The sequence below is a fragment of the Lithobates pipiens genome, unplaced genomic scaffold (genome assembly GCF_037356315.1).
Source record: "Lithobates pipiens isolate NorthernLeopardFrog02 unplaced genomic scaffold, aLitPip1_a1.2 Scaffold_13, whole genome shotgun sequence".
Lineage (NCBI taxonomy): Eukaryota > Metazoa > Chordata > Amphibia > Anura > Ranidae > Lithobates > Lithobates pipiens.
In genome coordinates, this window is record NW_027507718.1 from 18,065,667 (window position 1) to 18,083,859 (window position 18,193).

At 44.9% G+C, this 18,193-nt stretch overlaps 1 pseudogene; it reads right to left on the bottom strand.

The window, feature by feature from the left end:
* Positions 1-3,428: 3,428 nt before the first annotated feature.
* LOC143975836 (small ribosomal subunit protein eS28 pseudogene) lies at positions 3,429-7,445 on the bottom strand (annotated as a pseudogene).
* Between the last annotated feature and the right edge of the window lie 10,748 nt (positions 7,446-18,193).

Genomic DNA, 18,193 nt, shown 5'->3' on the forward strand with positions numbered 1-18,193 from the left:
CAAGGCGAAGGCAGAGATGAAGTTAGCTGGACAGCTGTAAGTAGGTAGGTCAGACGAGCATGATCAGGAACAGCTGGTAACTGTGGAGAGAGATGAGAGCTGGCAATTAGCCGAGTTACATAAGAGGTCTAGTGTCAGAATTGTTCCTCTCACTTTGATGATTGCGGCGATACCTCATATGTGTGATTTGAACACCGTTTATATATGCGGGCATATGCATTTTTTTTGCTGCGCAAGCTCGCGGGGACGGGGGCACTTTAAACATTTTGTTTTCTTATTTATTTTTCGTCACTTTAAAATAAAAAAAAAGTGATCACTTTTATTTCTGTCACAAGGAATGTATCCCTTGTGACAGTAATAGGTGGTGACAGGTACTTTTTATGGAGGCATTGGGAGGTCTAAAAGACCCCAAATCCCTCCTTTGCACCAAAAACGGTGATTCTGAATACTGTAATTTTTTGGGGAAATTGCGCCATTGGCAGCCGAGTAAACCAGAAGTGACATTGTGCCGCCGCTTCCATGCTTACATGAAGGAGACTGGAAGGAAGCCATTTCCGGCTTCCTTCCAGTCTCACTCTAACTGGTGTAAGTGCCGGATCATGTCTCGGATCTCCCGGTGGGACGAGAAGAGCGGCAGAAGGGGTTGGGGTGGGGATGCCCCCTTGCGCTCCTCCGGGATAACAGTCAAGTGGCGTTTAGCCACATCGGTTGTTATCCCTGAAGAGCCGATGCTTTAAAAAACGGTACTGGGATGATACATGTAGCTGCATGCATCATCCTGGTATAACCCCTTAAAGCCGAGGCCGAATATGTGCGTACGGTCGGCGCTAAGGGGATAAGTATACTGAATACAATAGGAAAAGAAAATGCCACTCCAGGTGAGTGATGGAACCAGGCAAGCTGGGGAATGGACTCCTCCCAGGGGTGCTAGCCTCAGGTCACCGGCCATGCAATTTGGATAAAAAGAATGGATGGCTGCACACAGAGGTAGTGATGAATCTCTTTATTGTAAAATCCGTAACATGAATAACACCACAGAACAGCCAAACAGGTACAGGTAGACTCAGTTCAATGCTTCCGAGCATGCATTGAATTGTTTCCCAGCATGCATAGGAATTTTGCACGTCGGAATTGCCACAGACGATCGCATTTTCGGATAGGAATATTTCCTGACCAAAAATTGAGAGCATGCTCTCAATCTTTTGCTGGCTGGAATTCGGCCAGCAAAAGACCGATGGAGCATACCCACGGTCGCATTTCTAATTTTGCGGGCTGAAATTCTGATCGTGTGTACGCGGCATAACACACAGGAACACAAATTCTGATTTCTGCACATGCATTTGAATAATGTGCCACCAAGATTGTGCTCACTAGTCTTTAGGTGGTAGGCAGCTTGATAATCCTTGCAAGCCTGTAGCTTATCCATAGGCAATAATATGGCAGTACCATGATATAATGAAAACACAGGACTGCACAGAAATAATATAAAAAAAAAAGGCTACTTTATAGACTTCAACCTACTGAATAAGTTATTACTTTTGTAACGATGGCTCTTGACGAGCAGGCGCTATGGTTTTTGAAAAGTTAATTTGCCTGAAGCCACAGTTGGGTTTTGGGACTATTTCGCAAAATTTCTGGTTTCAGTACCAGTCCAGCTGGGTTGCACTGGGTTCTCCTTGACCGCAGGTGTCACTGTCACCACCGGCAAGAGTAGAAATGCAGTCTAGCTGGGTGCATTGAATGCCACTATTCTCTCGGAACCAGCCCAGTGGGAGTGTTTTCCTGCTGTGCATTCTGCGGGGTGGTATTTAAGGTACCAACGCCATGTTGACGGGTTTTTTTTTATTTTCTGTCTGTTTGGTTCTGGGAGTCCTCCTGACCCAGCCCCATGGCCCTCCTGGCCTGGGGTGTGCAACCATGCATCCTGAGTCTCGGGGCCGGCTGGCCCGAGGCGACGCAACTGCAGGCACAGGCCTGAGGGGATTTTGGGGCCTACTGATCCAAGGGTGGTCCGGTGCCATCTCATCTGAAGGGAGAGGCCCAGCAACTGAAGAACCCCAGGGGAGGACTCTTTCAGGAGAAGACCATGCGCACGGCTGGTTTCTCTGAAGGAGCCTGGAGGCTTAGTTGAAGGACGCAACCTGGATCAACACTTTTACGGTATCGCCGGATTGGCTGAGAGAACCTGGTACCGTATGTCAGTTCTTTAAATTTATCCACACCCCTCAGTAACGCTCAAGTGTATCTCACAAGTCTGTGGCAGAGACTTTGTCGAGCACCCCACTGGCTGCTAGGCCTAGTGAGAGAGGTCTATCCAGGAGTTGTTAAATCCAGTTGTAAAACGGTTTCTATTCTCTGGATTTTCTCTAAAGACTTCCATTTTTTGCAATCCAGGTACCTGAACTCACTTCTAACCCTCTACCCTTTATTGAGAGACTCTGTTCTAAATAAATAATCCAAAAGAAGATTCACTGTCAGTTTCCACATCCTTTGGGCCATCTACCACGGGAACCCCAAGACGGAGAAGCAAACGAGGAGGTGGCAGTAAGCCGAAATAAAACCAGCAGCTCCTTCGGGGGTCAGTGCTACACTTTTAAGGCACACTTTATAGTTTTTACTTTTATATAGAATAGGAGATTTCTGTACAACCCCCCCAGCTTCCCTCTCTGTACAAAGCCCCCTAGCTCCACTCTCTGTACAAAGCCCCCTAGCTCCCCTCTCTGTACAAACCCCTCCAGTTCTCCTTTGTGTACATCCCCACAGCTCCTTTCTCTTTGCACCTCCCCAGCTGCCCTCTGTGTGCAAATCCCCCAGTTCTCCTCTGTGTAAAATGCTCTCCCTTCTGCTAAACATACACACAAACTTTACCTCTGCACATATTCCCCCTCCCCCACACACTTTCACAGTGCACTCCTCTCTGAATGAGCTCAGTCTCTGCAAAGTTCTCCCTCATTTTCACAGTGACAGATTCCTCACCTCTTCTGCTTTCACCGGTCTCCGTGGTATGTGCAGGCTTTTTTTTCCCAGCACACTACAGTGGACTGGAGAGCTCCCCCTACCGTGGCACAGAGCTGAGGAGGTGTTTCAGGGCTCCTCAGCTCCGTGCTACAAAGTCTGAGTAGCGGTGGCAAGCAGGGATGGAAGCTTCCTCCTGAATCACTGAAGCAGCTGAAGGTTGGGACTTGAAGCACTCACTAGTGATCGAGGGCATCAGCCCGGAGTACAGAGTGCTAGCACAGAGAAGCCAGTAAAGGAAGTGCACTGTGCAGAAAACTTCTGCTACTGGCTTCAGTATTAAATGACAGGCTGGGGAGGAGAGGAGAGGGCTGCCAAAGGTTCCAAAACGCAGTTCCGGTGCAGCTGAAAAAAGCCCTGATTATGAGTATATTCAACTAGTTTTGCTGAATGTATTTTTTTATGAGGCAAAGCTAGCTTAATCTTCTAGCTTAACATTCCGATTCCAACAGGGTCAATACATCTCCATCATGAACAGGGCCCTTTACATTTCTTATGATGGAGCGGTTGGTATCATTCATGAACTAAAAAAGGACCTGAGTACACTGTCCCTGAGATCCAGTTCACCCAGACATCTCAAGTATCCCGCGAGGTGCGGGAGCCTCCCGTGAGGTGGGGGAGCCTCCCGCGAGGTGCGGGAGCCTCCGGCATTTGGGGGGTGGTTCCTGGACACCCGCAAGTGCTGCCCAATATCCCGGCTGTGAGGCTGATCCTGGATGATCCCCAGGTTCACAGTCAGGGATGATCGGTGCAGCAGGAGGGACAGCTGTGAACACTGATCTCCCTGTATAGCTGACATCCGCTTCTCCTTCTCTCCCTCCCACGGCTGACGGCTAAAAAGCTATCCAGGAAGACCGGTGATCACAGCTGTCCCTCCTGCTGCACCGATCATTCCCGACTGTTCGCTGTATCATCTTCCACCTCCAGTCCCCCTCCATGTCCTTCACCCCCTTCTTCTTCGGCTCCCTATATCCTCCTCCTCCAGCCCCCTTCTTCAGATCTGTCAGAATGGCGAGCAGAGGAAGGGACCGGTCATTTACTGGCCCGTGCCTTTTCTGAATTGGACACAGGGAGCGAGATCGCTCCTGTGTCCTGTGAAAACTGAGCAGACTAACCTGTGTGTCACTATGCTCAGTTTATGAATGGACAGGCGTCGCTGTCTTCTGTCCATTCATCTTCATTGCTAAGAAAGGCACTGGAGAACCTCTGTCCTCAGCCTCTTTCTCTGTCTCAAAGGGGAGATGTCAGGGTTCTATTTAGACCCCTGATATCTTATCAAAGCATACACGAAAATTATAAAAAATTTAATTACAAAAAAATATATAAAATAAAAAACTACCGACACCAGCCCCTGCCATACCTACACTGTCCACTGCCCCAACCCCCTCCCCCCATTGAAAAAAAAAAAAAAAAAAGAATTATAAAAATAAACAATATGTAAAAATAAAAACTACTGACACCATCCACTGCCCTACTGACACCATCACCGCCACATACTCCCCTCCCTTTCCCCTGAAGCATTGTGAAAAAAATATTTAAAAAAATTATTTGAAGAAAATAATAAACAACAAAATTGTACAAAATAATAGAGAAAATAATAACAACAAAAAACTACTGACACACTGCTCTACTGACACTGTTCACTACCTCCCACCCCCAATCATTGTGAAAAAAAAAAAAAATTGTAAAAAATAATTTAAAAAATTGTAAAGAAATAATAAAAATAAAGAACTACTGACACCATCCACTACCCTACTGACACCATCACATGCACATTATACCCACCTACATACACTCCGCACTCCTCTCCTGCACATACTACCCACCGCCATATACTCCGCACTGTACAGTCCCTATTTAACAGTACTACATTCTGCACTATGTAAGTCATCTCAGGCCGCGTACACACGGGCGGACTGTTCGCTCAACTTTGTCCGCTGAACAGTGTTTCAGCGGACAGTCCGCCCGTGTGTGGGCTTTCAGCGGACAGTTTCAGCGGACAGTTTGACGGACAAAGTCTTTCGGAAATTCCGAAAAACTGTCCGCTGAAACTTTGTTTGAGCGAACAGTCCGCCCGTGTGTAGGCTACTTTCGAAATGAGCAAACTGTTCCCGCTCGGAGGAAAGTCTGCTCATTTCGAGCGCGTGTGAAGGTAGGCGGGGCCCGCGACGGAGACGTTGCGGGCTCCGCCGCCTGGAATGGACTTAAAGGGGAACCCCAACGCCGAAAAAAATCGGCGTGGGGGTCCCCCCAAAGTCCACAACAGACCCTTGTCCGAGCACGCTACCCGGCCGGCCAGGAAAGGGGGGCGAGCGAGCGCGCCCCCCCTCCTGAGCCGTACCAGGCCGCGTGCCCTCAACATGGGGGGTGCCTTGGGGAAGGGGGGGCCGCGCGGCCCCCCCACCCCAAAGCACCTTGTCCCCATGTTGATGAGGACAAGGGCCTCTTCCCGACAACCCTGGCCGTTGGTTGTCGGGGTCTGCGGGCGGGGGGCTTATCGGAATCCGGGAGCCCCCTTTAATAAGGGGGCCCCCGGATACCGGCCCCCCACCCTATGTGAATGAGTATGGGGTACAATGTACCCCTACCCATTCACCTGTAAAATAAAAGTACCCAAAAAAAAAACACAACACACGAGAAAAAATATTTTATTGCACAGCTCCGGGGGTCTTCCGTCTTCGGGGGTCTTCTCGCCGGACTCCTCCGCTATCTTCGTGTAGCTCTTTTGCTAGCGGAGGAGTCCGGCTTTCTTCCTCCCCGCCGCCGGCCTCTTCTCCCGACTTCGGGGGTCTTGTCCCCCTCTTCGGTTCTTCTGCCGGGCCACCGCGCCTTCTTGTAGCTCTTTTGCAGGCGGTGGCCCGGTCTTCTGTCGCCGCTGTCGCCGTCGCCGCCTTCCGTTCTTCTTCTTCTTCTTCTTGTTCTTCTTCCTCTTCTCCAGGAGATGTTGACACGACGCTCTCTCCGGCCGGAATGCCAGAGCCGCCCTGCGCTGCCACTTATATAGTGACAATGGGGCGGTGTCACATGGTATATGTCACATGGGTTGGTCACATGGGTTGATGTCACATGGTGACCCCCCCGCCCCCTTACAATGTCATAGTCCCCATGTGACATCAACCCATGTGACCAACCCATGTGACATATACCATGTGACACCGCCCCATTGGCACTATATAAGTGGCAGCACAGCGTGGCTCTGGCATTCCGGCCGGAGAGAGCGACGTGTCAACATCTCCTGGAGAAGAAGAAGAAGAAGAAGAAGAAGAAGAAGAAGAAGAAGAAGAAGAAGAAGAAGAAGAACGGAAGGCGGCGACAGAAGACCGGGCCACCGCCTCTAAAAGAGCTAGAAGAAGGCGCGGTGGCCCGGCAGAAGAACCGAAGAGGGGGACAAGACCCCCGAAGTCGGAAGAAGAGGCCGGCGGCGGGGAGGAAGAAAGCCGGACTCCTCCGCTAGCAAAAGAGCTACACGAAGATAGCGGAGGAGTCCGGCGAGAAGACCCCCGAAGACGGAAGACCCCCGGAGCTGTGCAATAAAATATTTTAACCCTGTGTTGTGTTTTTTTTGTACTTTTTTTCACAGGTGAATGGGTAGGGGTACATTGTACCCCATACTCATTCACATAGGGTGGGGGGCCGGTATCTGGGGGCCCCCTTCTTAAAGGGGGCTCCCGGATTCCGATAAGCCCCCCGCCCGCAGACCCCGACAACCAACGGCCAGGGTTGTCGGGAAGAGGCCCTTGTCCTCATCAACATGGGGACAAGGTGCTTTGGGGTGGGGGGGCCGCGCGGCCCCCCCTTCCCCAAGGCACCCCCCATGTTGAGGGCACGCGGCCTGGTACGGCTCAGGGGGGGGGCGCGCTCGCTCGCCCCCCCTTTCCTGGCCGGCCGGGTAGCGTGCTCGGACAAGGGTCTGTTGTGGACTTTGGGGGAACCCCCACGCCGATTTTTTTCGGCGTTGGGTGTCCCTTTAAGTCCATTCCAGGCGGCGGTGCCCGCGACGTCTCCTTCGCGGGCCCCGCCTACCTGTACACGCGCTCGAAATGGGCGGACTTGCCTCCGCCTTACGTGGGCGAGTCCGTTCATTTCAAAAGTTGAGCGAACTGTTTGGCAAACAGTTCGCTGAAACAGTCCGCTCAAAAAGTGCCGTGTGTGGGCAAGTCCGCTCATGCAAATTTTGAGCGGACTGTTGCGGCAACTGTTTGACGAACAAAGTTTCAGCGAACAGTCCCCGCGTGTGTACGCGGCCTCAGACTCTATAAAACCACACCCCATTTAAGCCACGCTCAATATGTAGCACGGTTTAAGCCACACCCACCTCCCTGAAATGAGTTTGCCACCTCCCTGAAATTAGTTTTTGCAAGTTGGGATGTCTGCCCGAGTACTTTTGTTACCCGAGTAAGTTTGATCGACTGCACGCGGACTATGTCCATGATGGCGGATTCGAGCAAGAAAAGAGCTACTGAATGCATTTTTCAAAAGATACTTGTTATGAACCAAATTCAGTAGCTAGTATTTCCATTTGCACTCAGAACCTTGTGAGAAGAGGCTTGTAGTCTGTCAAAGCTGCGCACAATGGTCATATAATAAGCTATAGCTACTTCAGCTGTGTGGCGAATAAGTACAGAGATAAGTATCTCAAGTTGTATAGTATGTTTTATATGTTTTGTATACGTATATGTGAAAGGACTTGGTGGCTGTGTTATGCAAAGGTGATTTGTATGTTAGGTCTGCTGGTCCTTTCATATATTATAAAAATACATTTATAGAGCAATGGTAACTGGTATGAACTAGATTTTACTTTCTACTTAATGACTACATTTTTGTTAGACTAAAGCTAGGCAAAACGTTGTAATTAGAAGCTATGTTTCATTCCATGCTCCTTAAATTGACTACTTGTTTTGTAATAGTCACTTTAAAGTGTGAAGTGTGAAGGTCAGACACCCACTCATATTTGAGCTTAAATAGCTCACCATTATAAGGAAAGCCAAGTATGTTGCTCTACAGCTTAACCTTTTATGTGCTATTCAGATAATTATTGGTCTTTTGCTCCACCATGCAATTCATCTTCAAACTGGCATTGAAGGGTTTAATGATCTGGTAAAAAATGAATGCATTAGATTGTGGAAAGTGGTTATTCTTTATTATATATAGAACACATATTTATCATTAAAAGGCCACTGTACAGTATGTAAAGCAATGTTGTCAGCAAGCACACAATGAGAACATATACCTTATATGTGTATTTTTACTTATTCTTTTGCATGAATACTTGCTATAGTTCTTTCTTAATAAAAATATTGTTATTTTTTTTTTCCCAGGTAAAGAAAAGGAGTAGGAGAACTGGCATTGCTCACTTGTTTTTTAAGGTGCAGTCTCCAGGGCTGTTATTTTTTCATTTCTTCATTAATTGGTGGGAACTGACCTGGAAGCAGCATCTTCACAACAGGTGTCACAAAATGTAATATGCCCATGTTTATTCAAGATCACTGTCTCTTTATCCTAAAATAAAACTAGCATTGGTACTTACAATCTGGGTTTCACTAGTGTTTTCCAAACTGTGGCAACTTTAGCAATCCCATACTGTCTTACCACTACAGAGCACATTTCTCACAGTTCCGAAGTCTTTCTTATTTCCACTGTACAGACTGGCAGTAATTATCCTATGAGTTTAATTATCTTGATACACATTATAATGATGTAAGGCTCCACTCAGGTATATTCCATTCAAACTATTTTCAGAATGCATACACAAACTTAAGCTGGCCATACACTTTCATAGAGAGGGCCAGATATATTCAGCAAGCCGCTTGTAAAAGTAAAACAGTCTTTATTAGTCTCTCAGAAGAGGCAAACACAAATGCTGTAACCTTCTTCAGCAAAGTAAAGCAAACAGTCCTGGTATACAGAAAACCATACAGCACGACTCACCACTAGTCTCTCGGTCCCACATTAGAGTTTAGGGTTCCCATTTGCTTCAGGTCACAAAACAAGATGCTGGAGCTCAGCAAAATCAGTGTCTCAGTGTCCAAAGAGTCCACTATTGTTCGCAGCTGTGAAACCACTCCACCCTACCTTACAGACTTGCTGCTTCCTTCCTGTTGCCTTCCAAGACTTCCTTGGATGTGGTTTAACCCAATCAGCACCAGAGTGACTGTGATCAGGGTTTGGAGGTTATTTCCCCACCCAAAGATATCCCTGAATTTTCTAATTCCGGGCTCTCGTGAAAACGAACCAATTCAGAGAATACTGAAAATAAGTCTTGTTCCCTCTCACTGGACCCCAGAACCTCATAGGTGAGAACCCCTGAGTTTTAACCTTATCTCTTGAGCACTCCCTTAGAGACCACAAATAAAATAGTGGGGAAATAAACTTGCTGTCCAGGACACACTCCTGGTGTCCTGTACAATAAGTATAAATCCTTTTGTTCAGGCTAAACCAGAGAACTATAACAGATTCATCCGTCAATGCTAATAGGATGAATTCCCCCTGCTGACTATTGTATTCTGACAACTGGTGCTACTGCCTACATCTGAATGAATGCATGCACTGTTTGGCCAACAATATTCCACTGGTTCTTCAAAAAAAGTAAACTGAAGACTTGTCAGCAGGGCTATAAACTTCTTGAATTTGGTTTGAGCCAGCAGGAATCAGTTAAATGTGAGCAGTGTATGGCCAGTGTTAACTTTTTAACCTGCTGCCCTTCCTTCTCTGAGTTGGTCGATCGGCTGTCGGCTAATTGCCAGCTCATCTCTCCACAGTTACTCAGCTGTTGTTGGTATCCTGCTCATTAGTCCTACCTACTTAAGCCATACAGTCCAGAGGAGCTCTGCCTTTGCCTTAGTGACATCACAGAAACTATCTCCTGTGATCCTGTTCAAGACTTGCTTTGCTGACATCCCTTCTGGCTCCAGATCCTGCTTGCTGTTCCACTACATTGAACCCTGAATTATGGCTTGGCTGACCATGCGTTACAGTTACTGAACTTTGGCTATGTTTTGACTAAGTTTGTTCTTTTTACTTTTATTATTAAACAAGTGTGATTTAACTGTACTTGTACGGTCTCAGCTTGATTTCATGGTTTTTGACACTGGTGCTCTACCACATTGCTAGTACCGTTAGTTCCTTCCAACTACCTCCTTCTGATCCTGGTGGGACTATGCAATGATATACTATCTGAGAGAGGAGGAGATACTTCACCCTGTTCTCCGCCCAGCATTGCCCCAGAGATTCTCAAGTTTAACAAATGTTTCCAGCTCTGCGTATGTCCTTAGTGTGAGGTGAATACAGAGAGCAGTTAAATGTGGCAAGGGGAACCACTAGACTGTCCAGGATCAGCCTATGCATTTCCAGTTCTTATGTCACTACCTCTATGGATAAATCTATAGGGAAGGAGGTTTTTGTGTAGATACATAGAGAGGAACACACATACACCAAGTACACAGGTTGGACTGGATGGACTAGTGCCTTTATTTAACCTTATCAACTATGAAACTATACATCATGTATTTGACAAAATGCTGCTGACAAGATGTTCTTGAATGAGTGCCAGTTTGGTAGATCTGCTGGAGGTTGTTTACTGTCCACTGGATAGAGTTCAACTGATCTGTCAGGACTGTTGGCAGGACTATTATTGGGCTTGGAAATGTAGCAGGACCAAGGCAATGATCACAATCAAGATGTCACCCGCGGCAGGAGAGATGTTAGACTAGCAGAACCAGATTGAAGAAGTGTAGTCAGGTTGGAAGTCAGGGTCATACACAGAGAAATTAGCCAGGGGGAAGGCAGGAGCATGGTCAAGAATAGAGCTGAGGTCATACACAGGAAGGAGATGGAGCAGTCAGAAGAGTAGTCAGAGGAGCAAGCCAGGGTCATACATGGTTAATCATGAGAGGCAAAGACCTTAGAGCAAACTGGGGTCAAACCAGGAGTCAGGCAGCTGAATGGCCCAGAATAGTCCAGATCTTTTAACGGGAAGTCCAAGTAATATAGGATACACAGAAGTAAGAGTACTGGTAGCTGAAGGTCATCCAGAAATCTCTGGCCACAGTCACTGTCCTTATATAGGGTGTTTGGCACCAGGTATGCATGAATGTAAGCAGGGCCATGTATAGTATTGGCAACTATGCCAGGTCTTTTTCTTATCACAGGTCCATTTTTTCTATGACATCTCTTCCTCAGCAGATACCCACCTTTGCTCTGAAAGGTGCCCTTACATCAGAGACAGAATTAATGTTAAGGTCCAAAGGAAGTAGGAGTCAGAACAAAAACCCTCACTGGCCTTCACATGTAGTGTAAAAAAATGTTTGCAAGCAGGTATTGCTGTTGGGTACTACTGTTCAATCTTTTTTACACTTTGTGGTTCATGCACTTAGTGGTATATTTTTCTGCTGAGTATGGAATGCTACTGTATCATTATGCCTATGTTTGTCTTTTCTATATTTTGTTATGAATGAATAACAAATGAATGCTCGATACTTTACATACATTTTTTTCATATTTTCTGTTTATGTAGGGGCCTAATCTTCAGGCCTGTAATGTTCTTGTGATGGCATTTAGCCAATTATGATTCTGCTACTAATGATCCATTTTTAGTAAATTTCATTATCATTTTGGCTCTACAAGCATTATGATATTAGACCAACTGTTTTTCAATGATTGCATTGTATGTATCCAGCATTAGTAATTAGTACAATTTCCTGTGCTTCTATAATCAGCATGACCACAGTTCGCATTAGCTTTATCGTATTTCGTATTCCTTATTGTGTTTTTTCCTTGTGTCTTCTGAAAGGAAAACAGATCATCTGTGAAAACTTCCTTATTTTATCAGGGAGCGGTTAATTTAGGTGATGTGTGCACATTTTCTTTCAAATAATAATTGCACACATCACAGAACACGTACAAAACACAATAATCCTTTTACAGTCATGTATAAATAATAGGCAAGTGAATATCATGCACATTTCATTAGTCATATATTTCATGCAGTGATAAAGTGAACTAATGATATTGATAGATTTAATAAGTTGTATCCAGCTATAAAAATGCAGCATAGTGTTAGGAATAAAGAAAATAATTGCATTACTACCACATAGTTCAGAAGGTTCATAAGATCTTTTATCCAAAGTCGCATGTGAGCTCAATTGGTTCATTTAAACTGCTTTGCTAAATATCCAGTCTCAACCCTGTGACTCCATTTCCCTTAGCTGAAAAACAATTAAATTGCATTATTATAAAGCCAGTAATGATGTTGTGGGGGGGGGGGGGGGGGGGGGATTCATTGGCTTGCAGAACAGACAATGTTCCTTTTCTATTCTGCAAGTGAAAAATAACATGGGATCCCTTGGATCACTATTGTTAAAAAGAGCTGGAATTATGAACAAAACATTAAAGAGTAAATTAACCTTTGGGAACAAGTTACATGTTCCACCCATTTTTAGGGAGGAACGTGTAACCTTTTCCCACTCCTGCAGCTGCTGCCCGCTCCACTGCCTATAGTGACAGCAAGTGGAGGGTCTTCTCCCCCCTCCTAGCTTTTTCTATTTAAAAAAAAAACGCACCCTGTCCGGCCATGTCATTTATACACAAAGTTCTGTGAATAGGAAACTACATTTACTACCAGCCTTGGTGGCTGTCAGCTTGTAGTTTTCAATGAACTACCAGGGCACTGTTGAGCACTCTGGCAGTTCATTGTCTCTTCCTGTCAGTGTGTACCTGCCTGCCTGTATGAGGTAAGAGCAGACAGATACACGTCTGCAGAAGTCCTGCATGGCACCCATGATCTGCTGATTGCAGGTGCAATGTGTTACAGGTGCCAAGTAAAAAAAAAAATACATTTAACAAAGCAAAAATAAAAGTAACATAAATAATACATTTAAATGTTTTTTTTACCTGTAAAAAGATGCACATTTATTATAATTTTTTTTTAAGTAAACTGTCTTTGTGGGAGATTACAAGAAAAAATGGACATTGCTAATTGCAAAATAAAAAATATAATCTTGTACAAGAGTTAAATGATTATGTTTACATGTTTGTTCATGTGAAAATGTTTTTTTTTTCTGCTGGTCATGTAACTCCTTGGGATGTCTTGACCCTATACACACCACACCTGTCCCATAATCCACAACTCTGTTAGGACCCATTTACACAGGCAGTTAAGGGGCAGTAAAAACAGGTGCCACTCCCAGACTGCTCACTTAAAACCTAACATGGCAGCCTGAGAGGTTTGCATACTTGCCACGACCTGTCAAACCCATCCATTGAAATGAAAATGACCATACCAAGCATTGGTGGGCTTTGAACTTATTGATGGGCTTTGGACTTATAGGACTCTGTTCATTTTGTACTTTCCCTTTCTGTAATGTCTAATTTTTCATCTGTTTTTGTGCTTCTTGTATACCTGAGGCCCTAGGTCTCAACTGCCCTTGTGTAGCTGAAAGAGCTCACTGTTTATGGACCCCTTTAGAGGACAAAGCCTCACTCCAACCTGCAATTGCTAAGCATTTAAAGTGGTTTGGCTGTTTTTTTTTCTTTTTAAATAACAAACATGTCATACTTTTTTTTATGTTTTATGCAGTGGTTTTGCACAGAACAGCCCCAGTCTCCTTCTTCTTGGGTCCCCCGCTGGTGCTCCTGGCTCCCCCCCCCCCCCCCCCGACCAGTGCCCTCAAAGGAAGTCCTAGGGCAGCCAAGACTCTTGTGAATATTGCTGGATTGATAGGGGAGCCAAGTCAGTATTAGGGGGTGTGGGGGGAGCAGCACACAAAAGATTTTTTTAAAAACCTTCAGGCTTTACAATCACTTTAAACTATTCAGACAAATAGGCTATCCTTCAGCGCTATCAAGCTCTAAGATCATTGATCATCAATGCTCACAAAATTTTACTTTTTGTGGATTATTCCAGGGAAGTATTGCCTATACACATTTTTTTCCAGCAAATATGCTCTACACTGTTTCATAAGAATATCAGATTCACCCTAACATACCCATTGTTTTTACACCTACAGTTGCTGTCTGGGATATAGCTTTATTCTCCCTCTGATGCAGAGGCTTTTCTACAGTCCTTTAACTCTGATCCTTATAGTAATTGTACATCCCGGGACATAGGCTCTTTTCGCCCAATGAAACAATGTGCCTGTAATACACGATTACATTTCCCAGATGATAAAAGGTCTAGCAAATAATAAAGCTCCAGGCCTAGATGGCTACTCCACTGAATTCTGGTGGCCCTTATTTATCCACAGGAAAACAGGCATATATTAAAATTCTAACTAAAAGAGTAAGGATCCTACAGAACCTAGCTCCTACCTACCAATCTTATTGTTGAATGTCAATGTCAAACTTATTGCTTCTTGGCTTGCAAACATCATGCCTCGCTGTCACTAATACATCCTGCACAATCAGAATTTGTTAAAGGCAGACCTCCCTCTGCCAAGATCTGCAATGTCTTCATGGTCTTAGAACATGCTAAATCCAACACCTTGGGAGATTTTGGCAATGCCATGTTGGATTCTGAGAAAGCCTTCTACAACATCAATTTTCAATGGCTTTCTATGAGTTCATTGGACCTTCTTGTATATATGAGCATATCCAGGACTGTAGTGCTCCTCCCCTAATAGCTAGGTATTTGTTCCCAGTTTTAAGTTATACTTTTGCTGGCTTAGTCACATGCTTTGTCTTTTCGATGTCCCTCCTCCACCACCCCTCCCTCTCCTCACTCTTTACTCTCTCCTTTCCCTTCTTCTACCACCACTTTTTTCTTCTATTCCCCTACTCTATCTGCATTTCTCATGGCTCGGCCAGGCTTTACATTGGGCAGACCCCTGGATGAATCCACCATCCACGCAATGTCACTTTGCATGGAACAATTTTTTTAAACTGTATTGTTCTTCTGTTATTTAGCTTTAAGCCCTTGTACACACGGTCGGAGATTCCGACAACCAAATCAGTTGGAGCAATTCCGACGGATTAATTCCGGAAGAGGTCCGGAAGTGATGTTGCATACACACGGTCGGACTAAGTTGTCGGAAAATCCGATTGTACATAACGTGATGACGTTATTTCGTTACGACGGGACTACGTTCAGGCTAGTAGCCAATAGCTTTGGTCTAGGAATTTGATCTGAGCATGCGTGGCACTTTGTCCATCGGAGTAGGCTACACATGATCGGAGTATGTCCGATAGGAGCATTTTGTGGGAAAATTTTACCGGCAAGTTGGAAAACTTGGTCCGTCGGATATTCCGACGAAAAAAGTCCGATGCAGACCACACACAGTCGGAATATCTGACAAAACGGTCCGATAGGACACATGCCGTCGGAATCTCTGACCATGTGTACAAGGGTTAAGTCTAAGGATCCACATTTGGCTGTTAATTGTGATCCTCTGTGGAATTTGTTCATGTCTCATGCTACCCATGTGACAATCCTACCTGTACCGTGTTATTATTTTTTATGATTCAATTTAATAAAACATATGTTTTTTTTAAATTCCCAGTTCATTTCTTTTTTACTCTGGCCATGGTTATATTGGGAATGTGGTATGACCTAGGGGTTTTTCTACAAATCCCTATATTATCCACATTCTGTAATATTTATAGTACAGTGGTCCAACAGAAAAACAGAACCTCTTATTTTCTACTGACCAACAGTTAAATGTGATTTTACATAGGCTTTGCATTTTTTTCAAGCAAACAATTACCCATATTGAGATCATTGTTTTCATCTAGCTATTTTGAGAGTAGAAGAAAACAATCTACTACCTGGCTTAAAGGGGTTGTAAAGGTTCGTTTTTTATTTTCTAAATAGGTTCCTATAAGCTAGTGCATTGTTGGTTCACTTACCTTTTCCTTCGATTTCCCTTATAAATGTTTTTTTTCTTTGTTTTCTTTGTCTGAATTTCTCACTTCCTGTTCCTCCTCAGTAAGCTGTTCAGTAAGCTGTTCTGGCTGACTAACCACCAGCTCGGATGATGGTGAGGAGAAACAGGAAGTGAGATATTCAGACAAAGAAAAAAAACATTTAGAAGGGAAATCGAAGGAAAAGGTAAGTGAACCAACAATGCACTAGCTTAGAGGAACCTATGTAGAAAATAAAAAACGAACCTTTACAACCCCTTTAATGTCCAAGGATAAATTTGTGCAAAAATCTTTTCTCTCTGGATGTTGATTATGACACTTTGCTGTGTTCACCCATCTGTTCTCCATGTGATGTTGCTCAGATCTGGTTCCTGGATGCTCAGGCATTAGGTTTTGCATTGTGAGAGTGTGCACATGTGTTCCATACCTGTAATTACTGAGATTTTCAGCGGGGCTCAAGTTGCAATCAAAGATGTAGATGGAAGTGGGAGTAGTGAGTATAAGCATTAAATTGAGTTTTTTTTTAGTACAAGTGTGCTTTAACTACCTCTCTCTCTCTGTCTCTCTAAAACAGGTGTGTTTTAACAATCTTACTTTGTATAAAATCCTTTGAGTAGTCTCAGGTTAGGTTTTTACTAGGTAAAACTGATTAAGTTGATTGGCAGTAGCAATGTGATTGTCACTTTTTTTTTTTAAAGTATGACTATAATATGCTTTATGTATATTGAAAGTGATTAGGGTTCTAAATAATATAGCGTTATATATCCTATAACTCAGTAATCATAGATTAGGCAAAAGGTATAGAGTGGGAGTTGCAATCCTTATATTTCTGTACTAAGGAGATTTGCAATAATTAGCAACCTGCCTTTGTACTCTGTAAGTGGTAATACGTTGTATACAGTCTTGTATTACTGAATCCTTGAGCTGACAAAGTTCATGGATCACGTGGCATCATTCTAAAGTTGAAATAGGACAAAATGAAAAATACATCAGTTAATGCAATCATGCATTCAGTAAAAAGTCACTGAATTTAACTACAACTGAGTTTAACTACAGTTAGTGTACATTTTTAGTCTTCATTACTCCTCTGTACAGTGGCACTAAAACTGAGAGAGGGGAGTCAGCCTTTTGAAGCAATGAGGCTTTTTTGAAGTAAACCTGTGCTCACTGGGAAAATATTAATGCTGGATGGTGCAAGAAAGCAGGTGAGCAGTAGAATAACCTTATAAATGTTCTGCTGCTTATTCCTTGTCCATTTAGCATGATTTGGGAGTCATTGACCAAGCTTGTTGCTGCTGGAATGGAGGTTGGTGACCTAGCTATATGGTCTGGCAGTGGCATCTGCAAGATTGGTTGAACTAAGTAAAAATCCTTTGACAAGTAAAATAGTTCCAAGGCATATATTCAAACTATGTATTTAGCTAATTACCTGGAGTTAAGCTTTAGCATTAGGGATGGGCTAGCATGAGTTTGGGCTGAACATTGGCTTTTCGCCCATTTTCCGAACAACCGAATTATCAGGGCGTTCGACCATTTGTTCAGCCCGCCAAATGACCATAATGCACTGCGCCGCTGCACAGTGCATTGAAAGCCCTGATTGGCTGAAGCAATGAAAGCTTTGCCCAAGCAGGGCACAGAGCACTGTCAGAGCCATGATTGGACCCTGTCATGACTCCACGCTTTAAAAGTATTATTTCAATAGTGGCCATTTTTAGTGTGATATCGGTGTGAACAGAGATAGAACAGGGCTCTGTTCAGTGCTATTAGACAGTAAGGCGGCGTACACACGGGCGGACTGTCTGCCCAAACTAAGTTCGTCAAACAGTCCGCTCAAACTTTTGAATGAACGAACTTGCCCACACACGGCACTTTTTGAGCGGACTAATACGGCAAACTAAGTTCGTCGTACCAAGTCCGCGCAACTTTTGAAATGAACGGACTCGCCCACACACGCGGAGGACAGTCCGCTCATTTCGAGCGCGTGTCAAGGTAGGCGGGGCCCGCGACGGAGACGTCGTGGGCTCCGCCGCCTGGAATGTACTTAAAGGGGAACCCAAACGCCGAAAAAAAATCGGCGTGGGGTCCCCCCAAAGTCCACAACAGACCCTTGTCCGAGCACGCTACCCGGCCTGCCAGGAAAGGGGGGCGAGCGAGCGCGCCCCCCCTCCTGAGCCGTACCAGGCCGCGTGCCCTCAACATGGGGGGTGCCTTGGGGAAGGGGGGGCCGCGCAGCCCCCCCACCCCAAAGCACCTTGTCCCCATGTTGATGAGGACAAGGGCCTCTTCCCGACAACCCTGGCCGTTGGTTGTCGGGGTCTGCGGGCGG